The sequence below is a fragment of the Haliotis asinina genome, chromosome 6 (genome assembly GCF_037392515.1).
Source record: "Haliotis asinina isolate JCU_RB_2024 chromosome 6, JCU_Hal_asi_v2, whole genome shotgun sequence".
Lineage (NCBI taxonomy): Eukaryota > Metazoa > Mollusca > Gastropoda > Lepetellida > Haliotidae > Haliotis > Haliotis asinina.
Window position 1 is genome coordinate 24,548,225 of NC_090285.1, and position 25,406 is coordinate 24,573,630.

At 40.6% G+C, this 25,406-nt stretch overlaps 1 protein-coding gene across 1 annotated transcript in view; it reads right to left on the reverse strand.

Annotated features, from left to right (window-relative positions):
• The window catches only part of LOC137287404 (glutamate receptor ionotropic, kainate 2-like), a 125,855-nt gene that overhangs the window by 90,895 nt on the left and 9,554 nt on the right, over positions 1-25,406 (reverse strand). Inside the window, exon 2 of the mRNA XM_067819671.1 lies at positions 3,269-3,369. The gene's annotated coding sequence lies outside the window, so the exon portion shown is untranslated. The remainder of the gene's footprint in view (positions 1-3,268; positions 3,370-25,406) is intronic.

Below are 25,406 nucleotides of genomic sequence, written 5' to 3' on the forward strand. Positions count from 1 at the left end.
GATCATGTCATGAATCAAGGCAATAACAACAATTCCAGTGCGTTAAGCCTTACTGACTGGGTTACGTAATTGGCCGTGTCAGTGGGATAGACAGATGCGACCAGTCTGCCATTTGTGGCAACGTACAGCAACACGTAAACAAACACATTTACAATAATGACTGGGTGAGCTCCTTTTGTGTCTGAGTCAACAACATTTCATCACCGGTGAAGAAAACACACGTCAGTTTGCTTGCTATGAATGGATATACGACGGCGCAAGTCCAAAGGACGGAACCTATCAAGACAGGATTATAACGACTGAAGAACAATAAGCACATCAATCCTCAATCCGTTCAAATAAACATAAATCGCTAAAGGTGCTGTGTCGATGAAGAGAGTGAGTTGAGGTGGAGGTCTGGCGAATGTCCTGGATGTTATCTCATGGGTAAAACCCTCTGACATGGGTGACAAACGTCCTGGGGTGTTGTATCAATGGCTGAAACCCTCTGACATGGGTGACAAACGTCCTGGGGTGTTGTATCAATGGCTGAAACCCTCTGACATGGGTGACAAACGTCCTGGGGTGTTGTATCAATGGCTGAAACCCTCTGACATGGGTGACAAACGTCCTGGGGTGTTGTATCAATGGCTGAAACCCTGTGACATGGGTGACAAACGTCCTGGGGTGTTGTATCAATGGCTGAAACCCTCTGACATAGGTGACAAACGTCCTGGGGTGTTGTATCAATGGCTGAAACCCTCTGACATGGGTGACAAACGTCCTGGGGTGTTGTATCAATGGCTGAAACCCTCTGACATGGGTGACAAACGTCCTGGGGTGTTGTATCAATGGCTGAAACCCTCTGACATGGGTGACAAACGTCCTGGGGTGTTGTATCAATGGCTGAAACCCTCTGACATGGGGGTTTGAAACTGTCAAATGTAAAGACTATCACAGCGACAGGGGTGCGAATCTGGATTCGAACTCAAGACTAGCGTGGCCTAAATGTCAGGTAAACGGCCCTGATACCATAACTACATCTTCATAACCTGCCCAAGTCCCTCTATTTTACCGACCCGTCTATTATTGCTATTGAATTATTGCTGCATTTTGGGTATTAGCACGTACTTGGCTGGTCTTGATAAAAAGCTATGCATACCTATATCCGGGGCCTAGTGAATAAAGCGGTCACTCGTCACGCCGAAGACCGGGTTCGATTCCAATGTTTGAAACCCATTCCTGGTGTCCCCCGCCGTGGTATTGTCGGAATATTGCTACAAGCGGCTAAATAAACTCGCTAATACGTATATCCCAACTGTCAGTGTTATAAAGATAGACACAACTTGTTTTTGCAATTGGACACTTTATGTTATTCAAAATTAGACAAACACATGAATATTACATGATGAAATATCTATGTTCGAGTGGTAGTGTAACACGCAATATTATCATACATATATATGTATTGCAAGCAATATTATCGCTTATGAAAGACATGTTATTCAATACATTATGGGGCATATAAGCATTTGTCGAAATATTGTCACTTGTACAGAATGATATTGGCGTTCGAAACTATATTATGGACCGCGAAATGCTACTCTGCTAGCATGATACGAATAAAAATGAAATGCATTGTTAAAGCATATGAATTAAGCCTCGATGATCCAAGTTAAAATCTGTGCTGACACCAGGTGTTCGCGTCCGGCACTCTCACTGTTTGCTCACGTAAAACCAAATACGTGTGAAGCCTATGTCGGGTCTTCCTGGCCGTGGTATTGTTGGAATATTGTTGAAAGCGGCGTAAAACTAAACTTACTCACTTAGGTCAAAGGTGTCCGACACCACCCAGAAATGTCTCCTGAAATAGGCGAAATTAATAATATTTCTACCTATCAACTTACAATTACGAATGAGTTTCATACCCTTCCAACTTTTGAACGTGTAAAACTGTGGGATGGCATAGCTTGCGGAATAAAGGCGACATTTGGCTAGGTTAGTAGTTTCAATGAAAACTTGTAAACTATTAAGATAGGAGACTGGCGTCCCTTGACTCCCTTGTACTGTCCGCTTTTGAAGACTTGTCTGTTTATTATTCACTATAAATCCATGAGCACAGCATTCAGTTCAGCCTTGGAGTAGACATAACAAGACTAATCGCTATACAGACAAAAAGCCACAAAAACACACAGAGGTAGTTAGACCAACAACCACACAGACACACACACGCACGTGCACACACACACGCACACACGTACCTACGCACACACAACAACAGCAAATCATCTCAGATATGTAGATTAACAATATTTTACAAAATCAACTGTACTTAGTTCATACTGAAGCGCCTTCTCCTCACCACTCAAACACTTCCCACGCAAAGCGAAATACTTTTTGTTTTTAATACAGACTGCGAATATCGTCAATAAGCTACTCACTGTGACCTTTCCGAGCAACCATTGTCCTTTTGCAGAACGACTCATATAATATAGTTATATACACTTAAGTTCCCGAGTCACGTGGTTGTGACATACCTGTTTATTTTGATATAACAAAGCGAGCAAATCATGTCAGAATCATAACCTATTCGAAATTTACAGTTCCACGCCTACATGGAAGGCGAATCATGTAAAACATGATTTGATGGTAACATCCAGAGACCGTATGAAATGATCGCAGTTGACCTATAGGTGTCAGTTCTGGTGTTGTATATATGTTGATATAGGTATATGACGTCTATGCGTGGCTTGGGCTCTGCTCGCCCATCTCTAGCGAAGCTGCAGCTATATATCTACATATCTTTTCTATCTATTCCCAGTCTCAACATGACTGTGTGGGATTCGCCTATCGCCAACGTCATGTCTTTGAATGACATTTCACCACATCCCTTTGCACCGCCAGTTCCAGACAATCTGATGTTTTACGGTAACCTGCGAGACATAGTTCATGGAAACGTCTTACAGTAAGGAAAATAAATTGTTTCTATAAAAAATATCATTCCGGAAATTACAAATCACATGAGACAAGGTTCCACTTGGAAGATTCAACATGGTGATAGTATCTTTGGACTCAAATTGCGCTAAGGCTGTGCCGTGTTCCGTTGTGAAGGATGATACTCCTTCAGCCACGGTCTCCATCTTTCCTACTGCTCCAGTAGACGCCGTGAAGATTTTGATTGCAAAGATTGGGTTATTCGGTCTACATGCGCCGGCTTCCTCAGTGGTGGCAAGCGTCTAAACAAGAAATCACAATGGCTGCAAAATGTAGAATAAATGATAATATTTACCTTAATACTGGTCGTATGTCGCCGTAAAGTAATTGCTGTTCACCGATGTTTCTGAGTAGTTGTTTGGAAGTAGCATCAACAATTGGTGTGTTTTTGGTTATCTGGAAGAAACCGTGAAGAAAACACAATGTTTAGTGAAGGAGGTGAAGAGCGTACTCGCATCTATTTCATAAACAAATGTTACAGCTAAACCAATGGAAGCTTTCAGGATAACGTTACATGACCTTCCAGAGTGAATATTGCGCAATAACATGTAATGGACCCGAGGTCATCTGTTTTAGAAGGGCGGGATAGGCACCATACTGTTTATGATGGCAATTAAGAGACCGTATCAATTAATTTGCACACAGTGTAGAAACGCTTATTGGAGATAATGACATAATGGTAGAAATAATACCAGGCCAGTGCATAAACCGCGTTAAGCTATTTACATTGACAAATATCAGAGGCTTTTCAATCTCTGGACTAATGCATTGATATGAAATATGAGATGAGATAAGGCATATGCGGGGCGGGGTGTGTGTGTGTGTGTGTGTGTGTGTGTGTGTGTGTGTGTGTGTGTGTGTGTGTGTGTGTGTGTGTGTGTGTGTGTGTGTGTGTGTGTGTGTGTGTTATCTTGAAAGTTTTTTTAAATGATCAGACTGTGTGAAATTGAAGTATGCATCCCCCCTTCCTCACGAGTGTCCACTCTCATCCCCATTTCTAAAAAAAGCTGTACATGTATCCTCCAATGGGACGGACTGGATCGAATTCGGGTACTCGGATGCTAAAGCTAACCCTTACCCCAAACGCTAACCCTAAGCAAAAGTAAACTGGAATTATTTCAAGATGGCGGAACGTATCCGGTATTCTGGCGACTTACCCGAAATCGTATTTTGTGTATCATTTTGGTTAGAACGTGTTCAGGACATCGATAAATCCGTGAATGATCCTCTGTCTGCATCACAAGATTCACAAATAATACAGTCGTCGTTTATCAGTAATCTGTTTCCACACGTGTGAACGAAATTACTCCAGAAACATCAGATATTGTGAACACGTTCCACCTGTGTTATCTCCTTAATGAGCGCATTAGGCCGCTAACAAGTGAACGCGTGTTATGTCCGTCTGATTGCAAGTGTTTTGTCATATCATCCAGTCTTAATACAGAAAATATGTCTTACCAGATCCACCCCACCCCCCACCACCCTCACCCCCCACCCCGTCACTGGCGCAGCACAACACCCTAGGCTCCCCATCCTTATCGGCACCTGGTAATGAGTGGATATTTACAACCGTTGTTTTGTTAGTACAAGCGCCAATGGTCTTAAAACAACCGATCTGAATTCAAATACTTTCTTTACGGATGTGTTTTGGATTACCGTCACCGCCGTTCGTTTAAAAGCGAATGAAAAATCACAGAAGAGGGTCACGCCGTGAAATAAAAACTGCATAGTGAACAAGAATAGCATCTGTGTACGGATTTATTGCCCAGAAGTGACGCCATAGTCGTAACGTCTACTGTGTTTTGTACCTGCGTTAGCAACAGACGCTGGTGGTTTCAATTTCAACAATTATCTCCTTAAAACGAGGCGCGTGAGGACTGTGAATAACCCGGTATTGTGTTTGTCTGTTTTGTCACTTTCGAGAACATGTGCGTCTCATAAAACATAACATTGTCATTTACGACATAAAATAGAAAGTTGTCTCATTCGGAATTGTTGTTTTCTTGGAAATGATCTCAAAATAAAATACTCTGGCCAGCTAATGTTGAGAGAGGCAACCATATCCAATATTCAAACAAGCTGAAGTGAATTTCCAGGGTGGCAGATGCCGTACCATTGACAGAATCTATATGCAACACCAACATACGAACACGATGAACACAAACACCTATGTGACATGAAGCATAAGTACAGGATTTGTCTGCCAATGAGAATGTGAATAGTATGAGTGACAGGTTGTGACAACGTGAGATATTTTTAATGAGGGACGATTTAAAACAAGCTTAACAATTTGTGTTCGACACAATGACACAAATGAAAGACACAACCATCCGATATTCGGCCAAACTACATATGTGTGGATAGTGTTGGTACATAAGTGAGCTAGTGAGTTTAGTTTTATACCTCTTTTAAAAATATTCCATTAATGTCACTACTGAGGACACCAGAAATGGGCTTGACACAATGTATCCACGTGGGGAATCGAACCCAGATCTTCGGCGGGACGGATGAATGGTTTCAACAATAGGCCACTCTACCGCCTATTTCGGTACATAATGACTTTCGGCTGTGTTGCATTGTCCCCTTTTGATGAGCCAGAAACCAGTGATTGTAGGTTCCTGTACGTGTGCTCGAAGGTTTCACCACAATCCTGAACGACTAAGACACGACACAGTGGAGTTCCAACCGGATCCTAACACTCTGTGACATAGTTGCCCAATGCTTCTAATCACGGTGACTAAGGGGTCGTTCATGGTGTGCTGTGTGGTGGGTTTTGTTGAGCGGCTAGGGTTATAATACTATTGCCTATATATTTCTAGTATGTTGTGGTTTCGATCATGGAACGAGACTTTGGGGCGTGGTTACGATCTTGGAACGAGGCTCCGGGGCCTGATCCACTGAGTGTTGGTCGTAACTCCCATTCACTTGAACATAGATTTACGGTAGTCCCAGCACTAAGACCGGATGGTGGAACGGGGCCCAAGGCGACTTCTATAAATGTCAGCCTGTAATTTATATGTTTTCTTTCAACATTCCAGTGTGAGGTTTAGACGTCATTGGGCGTATGTTAACAAGAAGATACAGATTTCCAAACTGTGCGTTCTCCTACTTCAGCTCATATACGACAGGAAAAGTCAAGATCTGTTGAAATATTGAATAAAACCTTCCACGTAGACTTGCTCCAAGGCTGTGCTGAATGAAAAAATCATGCAAGTTCAGAGTGGTATTTCTGCCTTTTAAACAGGCGCAAACAAAGACTGTTTTTGTAAGTGATTTCGACTCTTTTATACGAGACTTGATGTTTTCTCTCATATACTCAGTTACAAAAGAAACGCGAATCACGTTAAGCTGATGAATAAAAGGAATGGTGCTAATGAGTGAACAAAGAAAGAAAGATCTTTCTTCATAACCTGAAGTGTTTTGTCATGATAAACGTCGTTAGATTGCGACATGTGGGCAGATACCTTAAGAATCGTTTCATTATCAAATATGGCCTCCATTAGCAACTTCATCAGAACGCTGAACTGATGAAATGATTATCTGAGCATCGAACTTCGTCTTGATTAATAATATAATTGTATTTCAAGTAATTTCAAACATGTTAGTATGCTAGTGTGCTAAACTGATAGTTATCGTCTTGTTTGAGCCTACCTTCAAAGAGAACAGGGAGGCACAAGTCTCTAGTAATGCTTAGAAGTGTTAATGATATTTTATATTATGTATATAATTACAATAAGAGGTCTACCGAAAATACTGACATCCTTATCAGCTGATCCAGGCTGTTCTTCCATAAATAAACAATCACAAAATGAATGCATTCATTGTGTTGTCGTTCAACAGGGAGCACAGTCATGTTATGTGATGCTGTGCCTGGTAGTCCTTGTCATGTCATAGGAGAGTCGTCATTATGCAGACGGTAAGCCTGATTTTGACGTCCATTTTGAAAGCAATACTATCAATATTTGAAAACACCTTTCAGATGTTTGTTTGTAAGTCTACACATTTTTCATGTGTGCAGCGGTGGATACACCAGTCATGTTGTTCTTGCACTTTAACGTAGAGCATTCTTAATTATTTGTGGTAAACACTTGAGTTGCATTCCGCGAGAGAAAAAAAAATTCCCAACTTTTCCACTTTAAGGGTCGACAGATCGTAAACTATTTTGTTAAAAAACTTGGCATCAATCTCTTCAATTAAGCTTGAAAAATCCTCACTTAATCATCCTTATCTTCGTCCAATCGCTGTCTGTGGTGGTATTGTAAAAAATCGTCTTTGATGATCTTTGCATTGTTTTACTTACTGGTGAAATCCTATCGGCATTCGGTATATCAGAGAATCCTCACCGGAACGCATGCGCTCACTTCTCATCGGTTTCCTTAACTTAATCTAGTACATGAAATGTGACCAACAGTTTTCCTTACTCCTGGTATTTCCTGGGAGTCCTCCCGGGCGCGTTCCTCAATGCCAACCTGACATGACTGTGGAGGTAATGAAAAAGCAATACTTAATGAAAACAGCAGAATACAACTCTGCTGTTGAGACCCGAAGACCTGGGTCGGATTAATCCAGACAGTTTACAGGCAGACATTATTTTCCCACAGTCAAGTACCCGGGAGATATAAATCTGGTATAGTTAACTAAATTCGTCTTACTGTGGTCGGATAATGGTCTGTTGGCGTGTCAATAAATGGAGAAAGACAAAAGGACCGAGTGTGTTAATAACAACGACGGGATATATTCAAAAGCTTTCTAACTAAAGAACTGCTGCAGATAACACAAAGTATAAAGAAAGTTAACTTTACAGTTGCATGAAAATATTAATTGTGAACGACCCAAATGTCCGAAAGTTTACAAAAAAGAAAATTCAATCCGTAAACCTATGTCGGGGGTAAAGGGACGAAACAATTTCACATAAATGCATGTATGTATAATTACGTCAATTCTATATAATGGTCTAATGGGTTGTATTCTGGAAGTACTGTGTCTGTGTGAGTGAGTTGGGTTTGACGACGTCTTGAAAATCTTTTCAACGTCATCACGGTGTGTCAGCTTGACATACAGGTACGATACGTAATAGGGCGGGACTCAGAAACGTAATGGCGTGGGAGTCAGGAACGTAATGGAGTGTGACTCAGACACGTAATGGTGTGTGAGTCAGAAACGTAATAGTATGGGAGTCAGAAGTGTAATGGTGTGGGAGTCAGAAGTGCAATGGTGCGAGAGTCAGAAACGTAATAGTGTGGGAGTCAGAAACGTAAAAGTGTGGGAGTCAGAAGTGTAATGGTGTGGGAGTCAGAAACGTAATAGTGTGGGAGTCAGAAGTGTAATGGTGTGGGAGTCAGAAGTGCAATGGTGCGAGAGTCAGAAATGTAATAGTGTGGGAGTCAGAAACGTAAAAGTGTGGGAGTCAGAAGTGTAATGGTGTGGGAGTCAGAAATGTAATAGTGTGGGAGTCAGAAGTGCAATGGTGTGGGAGTCAAAATGTAATGGTGCGGGAGTCAGAAACGTAAAAGTGTGGGAGTCAGAAGTGTAATGGTGTGGGAGATAGAAATGTAATAGTGTGGGAGTCAGAAACGTAAAAGTGTGGGAGTCAGAAGTGTAATGGTGTGGGAGTCAGAAACGTAATAGTGTGGGAGTCAGAAACGTAAAAGTGTGGGAGTCAGAAGTGTAATGGTGTGGGAGTCAGAAACGTAATAGTGTGGGAGTCAGAAACGTAATAGTGTGGGAGTCGCAAGTGTAATGGTGTGGGAGTCGCAAGTGTAATGGTGTGGGAGTCAAAAATGGAATGGTGCAGGGGTCAGAAACGTAAAAGTGTGGGAGATAGAAATGTAAAAGTGTGGGAGTCAGAAACGTAATAGTGTGGGAGTCAGAAATGTAATAATGGAGGTTCCTGTGTCATGTTACTAAAATGGGTATGGTGCTGACAAACCTAGAACCTTAAACAACGCCAAAATAGGATTCCAGCACGACAAATGGCGCAACTGAACGAAGACCGGGCAACGCTTGCCCCCAGTTGCTTCATGTATGAACAAGATGGACACCCACTAAGTTCAGAGAAGATAATTAGGTAAGCAGCGTACAAAGACGTATCACATGCTGAGCTGTTGATAAACAGGATGTTCTCATTCTGTTTATGACTTACGTAATTTTCAGTGTTATTACACGCCCCACGGCCATATTCTTTATGTTATTAGAACAAAATACCCATGATTTATGATATATTCAAACCCCTACGTGTACATTTACAGTAGTGTTCGGTGATGCTTGTAATATATCTCAATATCACCCAATATTCTTTTGTGAGAATACTGATATAGATCAACATATCGCTTTCGTTATCACCAAATGGTTGGCTGACAAGAGCACAACCGTGAAGTGTAATGGTCGCATCTGAAGTAACGGATCCACTGCATCTCAAAACATGTGTTTCTGTTTGAAGCATGTAAACACTGACATGAACGAAGCTATGGTTATATATACTTTTCACAGTGTAAGATAAAGTCATTCTGGTTGAGTTGGAACGTCAAATTTACGTACCCTCGTAGATACGAAATGAAGACTGTGATTTTTATATATTTGTTTGATGTACGTAGACTGGCTTGACCGCAAACGTTTAACACCAAATAAAAACGCATATGTCGATATATGTCTGTGCTTCTGTGCGCTTACATTTTTACGTTCTTATGAAGCATGAACTTGAAATGTTAAATATTGGGGGAGAATGATATTTGAAGTCAAACAAATCACACCCTCGTGTCTTCTAATATGAATTGTATGGAATCGCATCGATAAAAGCAGTAAATCGTCTCGGAGTTGGATACTTTCATCTATTGGAGATGATGTATTTGAAGTGAAATGACACGAGGGCGAGTGTCTGTTTGTCATGTAAATGCATACAAGTGTATTGATATACGCATGTCGTTACGACAACACTGGCTTTGAAATCCACAGACATATATTTCTATTTCCTTATCATAACTGCCATCTTCCGAGCGTCGTTCAGCCAGTAATGGCGTCACTCTTCTTTCACTAAAATTTCAATTCTTTATCCAGTACTATACGAGCCGAATATCCTTCTTTCACTCATTCAGAACAAATTGTTAACGTAACTGATTTTTGAACGAAAACTTGTTCAAAGAAATAACGGTTTTTCACAAAGGCTGCCACGAATACAAGAGAAATGCAAATACGTCAAGCTATCCAAACGCATAAACAACTGTTGGTATAAACATTCACGTCCTCCAGGCCATTCAAAGCGCACCAGAAGTTGGGTCAAACTTGCAGAACGTTCACAGATGTTGGGTTTACACGCGGCACAGGAAGCATACATCTGCCATGTACTATCTCAGCCAATCCGTCAAGGAAAATGCAAGGTGGCTGACGCATAATTTATCACATCATGGTGATGCCGTTCCTCACTACAAACACAAGCCCATCTTGTTTTCCTTCCAACACACACCTGTGCCTGTTGCTGGCTGTCTGTGTTCAAGAGCCAACAACACATAATCCAAGCCATGTCCAATCCTATCAAGTCGTTAGTCTTGGACGTTGCAGACCTTTACGCTTAATTTCACCTTCATTACTTGAGTGACGTTACATGACGCTATCTTGAAACAGAAACCGAAACTTTCAAACGCTCCTTGAAATAAAAACAAACATCCTAATCTGATATCAGTTGCAAAATTAGCAGTCTGGAGGGGAAGATGGACGGTATGTTCGTCTCACACCGTGGCTTGTAGATAGGGAGTTATCAAAAACGCGTTAGCAGCAACACAGAGGGATGTTCTCTGACACGACATGAGATAAGGCGGTAACATGAACCTTCATCCAGTGGGGGTGGACTTGGGATCGTTAAAAGGTAACGATATAAGTTGGACCATAATGAATCGTCACTTGCAATACCACGCCTGAATGACCAACGTGATGGGACCCCCGGGGCTGAATATTTTATGTATGCGAGGTGGGCGTATTTCTAGTGAAACCCTGTCAATCAGGAAACAATTCCACTTCCGGACAATTTCTCATGGAGGCGTACTAAGGTTTGCACAATAACACAGATTCACTTTACATTAGTACATACTGTATTTGAGAATCAGTCCTGGTTATATCATCGTCCAGAATAGAAAAAAGAGGTTTCCTCGAATACGAAGCGTGTCCTGTCATTTCAACAAAGAGATAAAGTATATCCCTGCTTGATGTCATAATTTCAACATCCAGTTATACATAAATAAATCATTAAAGCTAATCTTGATTAGTCTGACACACACCTATCTAACACAAGGTCTCAGCAAATCTTTATTCTGGACCAATGACTTCCCTGCGATAAACAAATCCATGCAATTACGATTCACCAGTTGTTTGATTTAAATTATGTAGAAGTTGGTTCATTTAATTTATTGAAACAAATCTGAGCCAAATCAAACCCAAGTCGTTTGAAGTCATATCAGTTGAAACGTTTAGCCCTGATACACATTGACACCTTTCCTTGTTCTGGCAAAAATGATGTCTTTGATCTCAAGTTGGTAGTGTGAAAGGGGTTCTCCCACGTGCATGTGAGGTCAAGTGAACACTAAGCCGCAGTAGAAAGTCGGATGAGTTAGTGATGATCATATATTGTCTTATAAGATAATATGAAATTTTCGTATTACGAGTTATAAACAAACGCACACTTTGTGTGGTTTGTGGACATTAACTGGACTAACTCGTTTCTGAATATATAAGTTGGACTAATGTATAATGTGGACTGTAACAACAAACTCATATGAACCGGAAGGGAGCCCCAGGGAGAACAGAGATTCTGAAACTGAGGAAATCTAGATTTGCTTCACTTATTGCTTTAGCTTAAACCTGACGCTAGACTTGCTTCATTTAGGAGCAAGCATTAATATATTGCAAAGAGGGCTTGGCAAAGGGGCAAATGATGTGGTATAGGGACTGTGAGACATCACCAAACCATCAAAGTTATATTTGAAGGTAAACGAAAAGCGGTCCGTGGTAATAGACTTCACCAATACTTGATAGTCAAAGAACACATGGCATTCAAATAATGCAGTACGTCCAAGATGGCAATGTCAAGACAGAGAAATTTATCAGAACATATGGATGTCCTTGCTGAAACTTAAAAATGAATGCCATAATTTGCTTATATTTGAAATGATATATATATCTGATCGTGTCATCAGCCAAATTTTCACATACTGTTGTGACATTTGCAACAATAGCTCCTTTGTCGAGGCTGATAAATCTCAGATATAAAGCTAGTGCCTTGTATGGTTCTATTCTCCGCCTTTCTGATAACATTGTTACACACATGGCTTAACAGAGATACACGAAGATGTCCTTTGACAATCGCGGTAGTGTAAAATTATCTGACCATAGTTTGTATGGGGTTCGTTTTGTGAACGGAGTTCCCAGTTATTTCTAGGATGTTGAACATTTGAAATAATTAAACAAACTTTCTGACAAATTGTTCAGCAAGAGATGCTTTTGAAATGACACGAAAAGATGCATGTCTAACACGCACGGACACTAAATAAACACATTCCACTGCAAACATGGGATATGAAAACACTTCTGGTCTTCCGTACATGTGACATTTACCATACCAATTTAACTACAAAGGAATGTTATTGGCAGTTCCGAAATTCATTTCTGTAACCCTTTGAACAACAAAGGGAGGATCAGGAAAAAAACAACTATAGTTCCAAATGGGAAAGGAATGTGCAATGTTTTCATGGGGCACATGGAATGGAAAAGGCCTATCATTTAAAAGATCAGCATAAATTAAGATCTTCACAAGATTTAGAGATCTTTTGTTAGGTTAGAGTTTTGTTCGTTTGAAAACTAAGGGAAATAGTTTTGTTCTGAAAAGAGTAACACTTGCGTGTTTTAATTGGTTTATAATTTATGTCATGTAAGCTCTTCTTATTTGAGCAATGGTTTTGCCAATACCTGAACGCTGGACAGCAAGAGAAAACGATTACATCGTCATCGTAAAATGTTCATTCTTTGCTCCAATAATTACTTGTTCAGACTTGAAGCGAACAACCTGATACTGAATTAAAGGGGAAATGCCCGTTTTCAATTTCGTTTCGCTGAATATATTTACTGTAACAAAAATAACATTTCCAGCATTATCCAAACTCTTCCTTTCCACTTGGTTGCATTAATTGTCATTGAAAGTAGGCCGCAAAGTGAGCTACGTGAAGTTTTCCATAATACAGTTCCATCTAAGTAACTATTTCACTATAACAGACACCAAGACAACATCCCGGAAGAACAATAAAAACAAGCAAGAAAGTTGCTTGTAATTATAAAGCGCGTCTAACCCAGAAAAGAAAATGTTCAAGTGCAGGATTCACCAGAGTATTGTGGGATTCCTGAAGAACAGCTGCAACTGGATGTATGTTTTCTGAACAGGTGAAGGTCTACAGTTCCATACCATCAGTCTCCACTTCAACGTTTGGTTTCCAGGCATAGCGGTTCGTGTGTGATACTGTACAGCTATGGGTATCGATGGAAAGATCTTGCGAACCCATTCACCAGTATACCATTCTTTACATTGTGTTTGAAGCTTTTGGAGGTGCCTACAGACAAATCAGGTTTCGGGTGTGCACCAGTACTCTAGACTAGAACTATGCTAAGTATAGCTCCTCATAGATACTTTCAAAGCAGTCTTCATATTTAGATTTTTAGATTTAAGTGATTACCATAAACACAGATTGGTTGTGTTTCACATTTTCTCAGCTGATACCTAAACATTACTCTGACATAAACATAAAGTGAAAAATATTAGGACCAACTTCCCAAATGAACTTCGCTTTTAAACTGTCTGTCATGAGGTGTGCTTTCCTCAGAGTGATTTTCTGATGATGTGACATATGATGATTGGGTCATAACGCCGAAGTGTGTTGACACCCAACAAAGATCCAATTCACAACGAAGTTAAACAATGTCCGTCCTCGAACTTTGATGCTGTGCTGTTTTTTTGCAAGTAGCTTTATCTTCTATGAGTGGAGTGTCCTAAGGCTCGGGTTCGACTCCCTACACATCCATACATGAAAGCCATGTTTAATTTCCCTTCTTACTATATTGATCGGTTGCCCTTGAATACAAACTCGCTCGCTCATCAGTTTATATGCAAGAAATGCATGATTATCCAACAATTAGTATCTTCATTACAGATTTTGTACATGACTGAAAAGGAATGCTTTCGTCCAGCATATGGTTCTAGGGGTCTGATAAGCTGAGATGTATTATTTTCCAATTTACAAGTTTCTTGCACGACATATGTGAAGCCCGTGTACAAGACAGATGACAAACACGTTACACTGTGGGATAAGGAAAATACAAAAAAAAATGTTCATGTAAACAGGCCATAAAGAAAAGAGGATCCTACACATATCTTTACAAATATAAATCCGTAGAAAATCTCCTTTGCTTCTCTCACGAACATCAGCTATCTGTCATGCATCGTAAAAGGAAACGCGACTGAACCGATAAACTTATAAACGCAACGATCACGACATAAACATCTTATTGGTGGACGTTATGCCAAGCCTGTTTTGGTTCAGTAGACACCAATACATCATGGAAAGTTCTGCTAAGGTGTATTTCACAGTGTACGAGCCAAATGTCAACGTGGACTATCAAAGCTGACCTCGCTTGAGGTACACTTGCGGAGGTCTGCAATCGCCGTGGAAGCTTAATCCGCCGTATTTGCTTGTTATCTTTGAAGTATCCTGGTCCTAATCTCGTTAGGTCTATGATCAGATACAGCAATCATGAAATCATTAGGCTGACAAAGAAACAATATACATCAAAGGGACAAGATCTCAGGGAAATCTTGCCTGTGCTCCCACAGGATCAATTAGCTGACAAAACCGATTCATTGTGCATCTAGGTTTACCGATGGGTTCTTGGTAGAGTCAGTTTGATCCTTTAGACGGCGTTTTATGAAGTATCCGTATGAGACGTCAGGAACTTGTGTTTCTATCAAGTCGTCTATGTCCTTAACCTTATGCATCTCATGCAAAACAGAGAGGGCGTTGCCAATACCGCGAAGGACTCGACATACAGGAGCATCTGCGATGCTAAATCCACTTACCATCGAGATGGGTTTCCCTCATGCGACACACCACGGCTGTTGTCAACACGATCATACAGTTTTCTATACATCTGTTGCGTCTTCGCGAAAGTCGCTGACTGACGACGGACTTTTACGGATTGCCCGGTAAGCTTTGAAGGAACTGATATCTTTTGTTGAAAACCGTTTCTTTCACTGAACAACAGTATTAGACACTGAGATGACCTGTCCTATTCATTGCCAGAAATAAGTTACAGCTTGGAATATGTCGCAGTAAGGAAATACTTTGAAATATTTACGAATATGTTCTCATCTCTGCCATAATTTACGTTCTTACCGAAGTGTTATTGGGGACAGACGCTGTGCAAGTTTCTGGGTCATGTGCACTTAGATAATGGATTTCCCAGATACGGGCAGTTGAAGAACCAGCGCAGCGTGGCACTTTTGAGAAATTTGAAACTCGTAAGACGATTAACTCTCCAACTAAGCTTGAAGGTTTGAAGGAACTCTCTCTGCCCTGTCCATTTCCTAAGATGCTTGCTGTACCATAGTTCATCAAAGTAATTACTGCAGACAGGTAACCAATGGCAACGGTATTTGTGACGTAATGGCAAGTTGCTTGGCGCTTTTTATGACTCGATTAGTATTCGGGTAGCAGACATTTGTGGGTTACAGACATCTGTCAAACTGCCATTAGTTTGGGTGTTTGGGTGTAAAAATGTCGTTAACATAATACTCAAGAGGTGTGGCATACATTAGCCTTTCAGCATCTTGGTAGCTGTATAACACTGTCTGGAAAGTTTGTGGTGAGTGACTCTAGTCACATTTGACGTCACGAGCGGAAAGGTCACGTGACTTCCAGCGGACTATGCATAATGGCCAAAGATCATAAAGCACAAACTGTTTTCGTGATTAAGACGCAAATGAGCATAATTTGCAAATGAACTTTGGGGTATATGTATCTGATGACTTTATCGCACCCAGCAAATTATTGCAATTCTCTCATATTCTCCTTTAAACCCTGGTATTATTCAGATGTCACACTTGTCATCTTAGCTTGCCTCCTAACCTTGCTCCAAAGCTGTAGTGAATGCTAAGGTCATTAATGTGTGGTAATTCTTTTGCAAGTCTAGAAATTATCATTTCTAGCATTAATTATTACCTTATTACTTGTTCAAGTCATCAGTAATATGAAAGAAAGCGTCTCCCTGTCTGTGGTTGTCTTCTGTATGTATAAACCCGTGTCAGTTATATTAGGCCACTTGAGGTAATTTCCATAGACTTATATGCTACTTCAGTGTAGCAAAAATAATTTTCATAAATTAAAATTTCGTAAGAGTGAAGTCAAATGTTTCACATTTGTTAGGTATTATCATACCAACAGTGACATAATTTCTATTCAATTTCCCGTTGCATATTTATCGAATGGCAACAATTTTATCAACATATGCACATTGCTGTGAAGACCTTTAACATGGCGACCTATGGGAACGTGCATTTCGAAACCTTATGTAAGCTGATAAATGTGATGTCACCAGTTAAAAAGTGTTAGGAAAGTCGAACTGAAATTACGTGCGCACAGCAGACATGTTTCCAAATGTGCCTGTCAAATTTGACAAAGATTCCCTTCTTAACTCACTTCATGAAAAGTATTCATGCTACACCAAAACAATATGTAAGTCAATGGAAGCGACGTCATGTTGGCCAATATAACTGGCACGGGTCTGTATTTACCAACAATGATTTTAGACCTGTTTATATTGGTGCATACGGAAGATCTGTACCACGATCTTGTTGAGAGACGAAAAGTTATATGATGCACTTTAACGCTCATTGACCACCACTGAGGTTTCATTAAAAGAGTACAGGAGAAATCTATACAACTAATGAAAACTTCCGGACTGAATTTGTAATTTAATTAAATGTGAATAGTAATAACGAGGTCCATGTCACATTTCAATTTGTACCTTTTTATAAGTCACAGCAATTGGGCTAGGCGGGAAGGGGAGCTGGCGATAAATTTACTTTCAATTAAATTAAAGGAGACAGTCTTGGGGGAAGAAAACATGCATCAGTCGGAAAGGAGTCAGGAAGAAAGATAAACGAGCAAAATAAGATTTAGTAATTAGTATGGGAAACATGGACACCATGCATCTCAATTGTGAGGCTATTTCTGTGTTTACTTCCCGGTGGAAGTAAGTGGGATCCTGAAAGAAATAAACACCTTTCTTGGTAAAATAGTGTTGCACTTTTTCTCTATTATTATTTCATTTTCCGGGAAATGTATGGATTACTAATAACGACGCCAGAGGGAGCTAGAACACACAAAGTTCAGGTTTAACTCTTCTTGTGACTGGTATTTGAACTGTGGCATGACAAAGGATGCAACTCCTGAAATCACGTTCGAGCATCTGACACCACTAGGTTAACAACTTTCCCAAGAAAACATCTCGGGCCTTAATAGGATAGTGATATTACTACACTTGCACAAATCTCTAAAGTAACAAATAATACTTCAAAAAATAATTTGAAAAAGAACACATTGTCCGTCTAACAGATGGGCGTCCTGTATTGTTCGCTTATCTAGACTTGTTAAAAGGGCAGACTTACTCCGCATGTCCTTAATATTTACGTGTACCCTTTAAGCAACTGGAACTGGAAGCGACAAAACCCTTTCCTTGTTAAAAGCACAGTTGGTTGTACAATTGTGACTTTGTCACGAGTATATTTTTGTTTCAGCAGTATTACAGATGTATGATTTTCTTTGTAATGACAGACCTAACTGCATAATGTTCCTATAACATGACGGGTGTTTTGCAAAGAAGGTTATCGGTAATTTACAAAGCGACAGAATTTGCCAGTGCTGTTCATGTGGTGATGACACCTCTTGGCAACTCGTAAAATCCACCCTCAAGAAAGGTTTTGTGTACCAGGATCCACAGATGACATACAGTCTCGTATGCCTCAATGAATTACGCTAGGAAGATTTGGCTACTTAAAGGGAGACTATCATCCATCATCTACTGCCCATTTATAATCCACGATCATCAGCAACTTGTCTCAATCCGAAACATAAGTGTAGCATGGGCAACCATTAACTACAATATTGAATTAGAATACTCTTCTAATATATACTGAAAGAAAATCTGAGAATTGTTTCATTTTCTAAAGACATTACCAAAGAATGATAAACATAGATGGAGAGTACGACTATTTAAGTTTCAAGTTCTGTCACAATGCGAATAATTAAACTGTGCTAGCAGACAAAATAGTTTTTAAGACCTTGAATTAAATGTGTTAAGACTTCCGAATCACCCGAACCTAGTCCAATAAAACGCTGAGGCTGATGCAGAGACTCAGCCATCTGTATCCTTCCACAACAGTATACACGTAACCCATGCTCACCCTTCCCACAGTTCCTGACAGCGATATACAGCTTGTATACATAGAAGAACTTCCAGAAGCTTTTGGATGATGTTGCAAACTGCGTAGGTGTTTCAGCTAAAGTTGGAACACGTCCACCCATTAACACAATGTACTGCTCTTGGATTTACTTTTAAAACATTGCTTGAAATATTTGCCATGAGTTACACTGACGTATTGAATACTTCTGTTGGCAGTGATAGGGTTAATCCTTCCTCATCAATATCGTCATGAATGTAATCGACAGACACTCTGTCTATATCATATCAGAGGATACCAAAGCGGCAGTACCAATCTTGTATTATCCAATTTCATGTCTGCAAGAAGTGTTGTCAAATACCTAAACCTTGTATAATCGGCTCACATGTCTATCGTGGTGCTAAACTTCATCCTTTCCTTCAAGCACCTGTCATTCCAAATACAGATATGCCTCTTCAGAGTCCGCTATTTGAGCACATGGGACCACAGTAAAGTATTAATCTAAAACAATCAGCTGTCGAAATATTTCAGTACTTGAACATCATGTAATATGTTCTGGATGCAAGTCTGTCCTTTCGCGACAATTGTTTTTTACAAGAAAAACCGTCTTGTGTTTTCGAGCTGACTGCATTTTTTGTGGAATGTTGATAAACTCCGCAAAACGTATCGTCTTTGCTTTGCCAATGCGCTACAAAAAATGAAATAGTGACACTTGTTTTAGAAGTTTTTAGAATTTGTCTGTGTATCAATCAAATTTAAGGACTGATTGAGAAAATATAGATTGCCTGTGTCTCAAACCCACGCCGCTAACAACATGCTGGCATGGTCCAAGGTAAGAGTGCTTTTTCGGTTTAATAACGTTTTAAAAATAATTGTTTCCTTTATAGCTTTTTAGCTGACTTGGTAGCTTCATGTTGAAGTAACATGCAAAGGTATGCAGACTAAAGACGTTTGCTACGTGATGAAAATGCAGACAATATGGTGATGACAAACAACTAGCCATAAAGACGGCATACATTGGCGTCTAACCTACCATTATTGGATTCAGCCAAACAGAAGGCTAGAAGCTCTGCGAGAAACATTGTGGCACGAAAGAAAAATGAGCCGTTATAGTACAAGGTGTGTTCATGCACCATGATAACAATACTATCAGGGCTATGGGGACAGGGTGGTCACTGACTGATGCAGTAGTAGACACGTCATGTATCAACTTGTGCAACGTCATGCATCCAGACCATCTCGAACAGATGAGCAAGGAAACTGCAGCATTCACACCGTTTACGAACACTCACATTATGATTAATATCTTCCCCTCAACCCGTGAACACTATCTCTTGTCCTCCTTCCGCAATAACAAATTGATGGCAACCTTTGCATGAAGATACTGGAGATGCTCTAAATCTGAATTAGTTCGACATCACTCTGTGAAACTTGAAACGATAGTCAAATCATTGCACAAACTCAACCTGACACGGTGTATTGAACATTATTGCTCGCATTCTACAAACGGGGACTAATGTGCTGGGCATGTTACAATCCATAAACTCAGCACCAAGCATTCGTTAAACAATCAGCTTCATTTGTTGAGGAGCAGAACAGTATTGATCGTATTCCATAACAGAGACATCATGTGTTGGGTGTATGAGTGTATGTTTCGGAAGAACAGCACTGTTCATATGCACCGACAATCAACACTGTGTGTCGAGGCAGCGCTGTCTAAATCAAGTGCCTGGACATCATCATGCATATGCCAAACATTTAGCTATGTCTCCCGAGTCACAATTACACAATGTCCCATAGAACATACATGTTTTGTTCACATAGATCCATGTTGGCTTGATATGTTTTTTTTAATGTTTGTCGAAGAAATCGAATGCATCATTTCTATTTTAAATGCTGTATCCCTGAAGCACAAATGCTATTTGAACTTGGGATAAACATTTGTAAACGCCAGCAATCTGAAGATTACAGAATGATCAGCGATGACCTGGTGATAAGACAACCAGTGCTATGGAGGAACTCCCATGGTGAGGACAACACCTCCCGTGACGCCAAGGCATGATCACTGAGCACTGTTTCCATTAATTCCTTCATCGCCATTTGCAACGAGTCATGCCCTGAAGCGACAACAGCTACCCAATCGACATTTGTCCAAAAGAACATTGGAGAACCGTTTAGGAGCAGCAGGAAAATAGTACATGAGAGTCATCAAACGCCTCCTCCTCACGGACCACATCTGTGGTTCCCCTTGACTTGGTATGTAGGAGGAATCGTTTGGAATCTGAAAACCTGGGCAGTACTCGGGTAGAACGAAAGCAAGTTCAAGCTCATTGTCACGGATGGGTAATCGAAGGTTTGGAGGCATACGTGGAGCACATACAGACATAGTAGGCTAACTGTCCCTTGTGGGGGTTATCGGTGTTGATTTCGGGGTGTATCTCACACGATTGAAAGTTGAACCATCTCATCATACAACCAATCTCACAGTTAATCAGTATATCCGAGATGTCCTCGAACCAGTTCTTGCCTCCAATTTCGACAACCACTCACTCGCCACGAGACCTCAGTTGATGGCAGATAAAGCCAGATGCAATGGTTCCCGGGCAGTGGTAGCTTACCTCCAGACTTACCAACGCTTCGACGAGTCTCCTTGCCCCAGCTCTGAGCACATCTGAGACACCCTTGGGCGCAGTATACAGTCGCTTGAGCCTACTCTACGAAAACAATCGTCGTGAACTGGAAGCAGTTTTTCATCGTAATGGCTGCATTTGCCTGTTCGCAGATCCAGTTACTGACTGGAGGGATGAGATGAGGGTTCAGGCCGCCATCCAGACACAGGGAGGGTTTACTGGCCTCTGCACTTCAGAACGACCTCTGTCATATGGGATAGTGAAAATGCCATTTCAATTCGTATTATGAATTCATATTTATTCGTAAGTATATTCTGTCGGGGTGAAAACCATTGTGCCTCAATATCGTGATTAAAATCTTATTGTTCGAGGAATGGTCGTCCAGATAAGATCATTTGTTACAGCAGTTTGACTCCAGCACTTGGTCAGACATACGTAGCAGTCACGAACCTGAAATACTCTGCCTCTTGGTAACCAGTAACCCTTCCCCAATTACATCTCTCTGTTCCCTCGTTCGCCAAGTGCGGATTCTGAGTACTTTTTCACGCAGTGGCTGATGTAAGGTAGTCGAAGTTTGGTAATCGGAACCAGCCATCGGAGACTTCAACGCATTCAATACAGATCAGTAGTGACCTTGCCTAACGATACTTTGATTCAGAGGAGTAATCGACAAAACATTATTCATTTACTTCAGTAACATAGTCTGGGAACTGTCGCGCCAGAACGTTCTGCGTGGAATACGATATGCATACCCGGACGGGGCAAGTTGATCTTCTCTTCTCCATGTACACCTCACATGTAGGTTTCTGTCAGTGCATGAATCTTTGCTCATATTAGAACAAAAATGTTTTATTCACATTATTCATGGGCGCATATCAATCTGCCTCTGAATTCGAATAAGATAACCATAAATCACAGTTGTAAAAAAATGGCTTCTGGTTTCTGTTTCGTGATATTATCTTTTCCCCGTCAGTAACACGCCATGGGGCTGGTTGTATGAAGCGCAGTTAACCTAACGAAGCAAATACCAAACTTAAGTTTTTACTTCATCAAAATATATTCATCTGAAGAAGAGTCAGATACTTCCAAGCACGAATAAAGAAACACAATTTTTTTCCATAGTTTATTCCTTGTAAACCATTTCAAATAAAATATCGGAGCTTTAAGCCCTTGTCGGGTAACCATGCTTAACCTTCTCACTTCCCTGATCTTTACCTTATCCAGTGACAATGATGAAGAACGGCCGTTAATCAAAATTGTACAATGAGACATAAAATCAATCCTCTGTGGAGTGTAATTTTTTAAAAGTGAAATTTATAGTTCGTCATTTGAAAACTTTAAGTTAGGATTAAACGTCTATTGACCTCAGTCCGGTCATCAAGGAACCCAATTTGCACAACAACTTTTTTTTGTCAGAAGCACAATGTAGTATTTCATGACGATACTTTGTGATCAATTCCTCCTAACAGAAAACACGAGGTTCTTTGGACGTATCATCTCTACTCATGTAAACAGCTGGCGAACACCCCAGCTCCACTAAAACCCATAAAACTATTTTGGACGTGTTAGCTTGACTCGAATGAGCAAGTCACAAATGTTATTCCTTTAGTGCTTCTTTGAGAAAACTTACGGATCACATCACTTGCTCCTAAATATCTTCAGCAGAAGGGTGTATCTTTTTATGGCCCATTAGAAGTACATTGGGTGACAGAGACGTTAAAAAACACCTGAAACCTAAGCTTGGCTGGCTGGAGTCAACAAAAATAACGACTTGGTCTTCCCAATTCTATAACATCGGTGAGTTAGGGCGATTACGTCACTTCCTTAACGTCTAAGTGCAACGTCTGTGTTATTAAAGTCTTCACCATCGTGAGTGTCGTCGCCGCCGCTGTAACCACTTTGCAAGACAACATCTTCAGCAAGACGGCTTGTAACATCTGTATTCAGGAAATCTATCAGCAGTGATGAATATACTGGAAACTGTCATTTTTTGCAAAGCGTTCCATTTAAACGTTCATGTTTTGGTGGTGGTGTTACATGCTCATCATTACCAATAATATTATCATCACAAATAGTCCTGGTAAAACGTGGGTTGTGCTTCAACATTTCGTGAGAGAGTGAGTTTAGTTTTACGCAGCAATATTCCAGCTATCCGGTCTGTAATAATCGAGTCTGGAAAAGGCAATCCAGTGATCGGTAGCATGAGCATCGGTCTGCGCAACTGGGAACCGATGCCATGTCAACCAAGTCAGTGAGCCTGACCACCCGATCCCGTTAGTCGTATCTTACGACAAGCTCAGTCGTGTTTTATGGCAAGCAGGGATTGCTGACGGCCTATTCTACCCCGGACCTTCACGGCTCCAACAGTTCGTGAAACAACTGTTAGTGAGTGAATATGGTATTACGTGGCATTACGCGAAGTCCACTTCTGGTGTCATCAGCAGTGACATTGCTGGAATATTACTATAGGCGGCGTAAAACCATACTCACTGTATCATGGTACCTCATCCCTGCAGGATGGCGGCGTGGTAGCCTAGTGGTTGAAGCGTTGGCTCGTCGAAGTCTCAGCCTCGATTCCCCGTATGGCTACAGTGTGCGAAGTCCATTTCTGGTGTCCTGTGGCGTAGAACCGTACTCACTCATCTTTCATCAGATACTACTAGGATATAGCGTATAATATACTCTTCAAAAAGCTAGGGTGAATTGTACTGTCAATGGACGATTGTCGAAATTGGGAGATATGCGGGATTGAATCAATGCTGATACAATAATAATGGATGTTTTGAGATTGCATCACCACGTCTATTTCATTTACAGGAAAACTGTTCCTTCAGTTATCCCCCATTTTACGTGATTGGAGTATGACATGAAATTGTAGGTTACAATTTTAGTCAGTAGTGTGTGATTCGACGCTGAAAACCCTGACCCTGCATAGATGCAAGAAACTTATCGAAAATAATGGTCTACACTGATTTATCGACCTGTCTGAAAAGACTTCAAGATTCATAATGACAGCCCATGCATGTGTAGGAGGCCCCCACGTTGTGCATGTGCTTCCCATGCATTGTGTTTGCGTGTGATGATAATGTGAAATGATGCTGCAGACACAAGATGAATGTCATTGTAACGTTCCTAACGTATATTACTACAACACTGTGCCAATCTTAGTCTGGGAATAGCATTGCGTTCTGACTTTCGATGACGTATACAAATCACCACACGTGACACATTATAGCAGGACCTATCCTGAAATTGTTCTTGAGGTCGCGAAGGACATGTTCTGACAGCAGTTCATTGTCATCGGCCTTTCGTGGGATAAGAAGTAACATCGTCATAAAATTATCCTGAAGTACCACATTGTCATTCTTTCCGGAGATGAGCACTCGGTGATGAGACGTGAGATGACATCGTGACTAATCATTTTAAAAGTTGTGTTAGAGTCTGAAACTTCCGACGAAAGATTAATAGCTGATAAAAATGCATTAACGTTAGAATTATAGTCAATAACTGGAATGGCATTAGAATTGAATGGTTTACCTTCTATCAGAAAATCTACCGACATTCAATCTTAATCAGCTTTGTAGAGACGCGTGGGACCGGCGACTGTGCACTAGTTTGAAAGCTATTGAAAGCTATCACATGGCCCCGTACAAACAAACTTATACGACCTCGTGTTTAAAGTGCTCATTCAAATGTCATATTGGAGTTAGTGTACTCAGTTCTGGCATTAGGTGGTCCTTGAACGTGCTTATTCGTTTGAGGGGTCCCCCGGTCGACGTATTAATCCACAAGTCAGTGAACATTGTTTTGACAAGTGTGGCTGTCTGATTAGCTGTCTGTGGAATATTGATTGGCTTGTATTAAAGGTAAGATAATAGTAGGAGAGTGTGTAAGACTATAATATCATCTGCGCTCATTAAGTGAAAATGTTTAGAACCACTGTTGGCACTATGAATCATGTAAATGTTATGCTTGTTAATTCGTGTTAACCGTTATCTCTTTAACTGAAGTTAATTGCTCCAACTTCATAAGAACATCTGCACAAATAAGCAGCATTACGAGTGGAATATACACGTGGAACATTTTCTGAAATGAAAGCTAAGGAATAGGGGCAACCCATCAAAAAATAACTTAGTTTGTACTCATATAGATAAAACCAACCCACAACCAGGTGCGCGCTTGTTTATGAGAGAAAATTTGCACCAATGTGTAAAATTGGGAAAATACAACATGAGGAAAATGTGTGGCGTCAAGATCTGAACAGATATGGCCGATGGCCAACAGAGATACCGAGCTTCATCCCGAAGCTCTTTCCA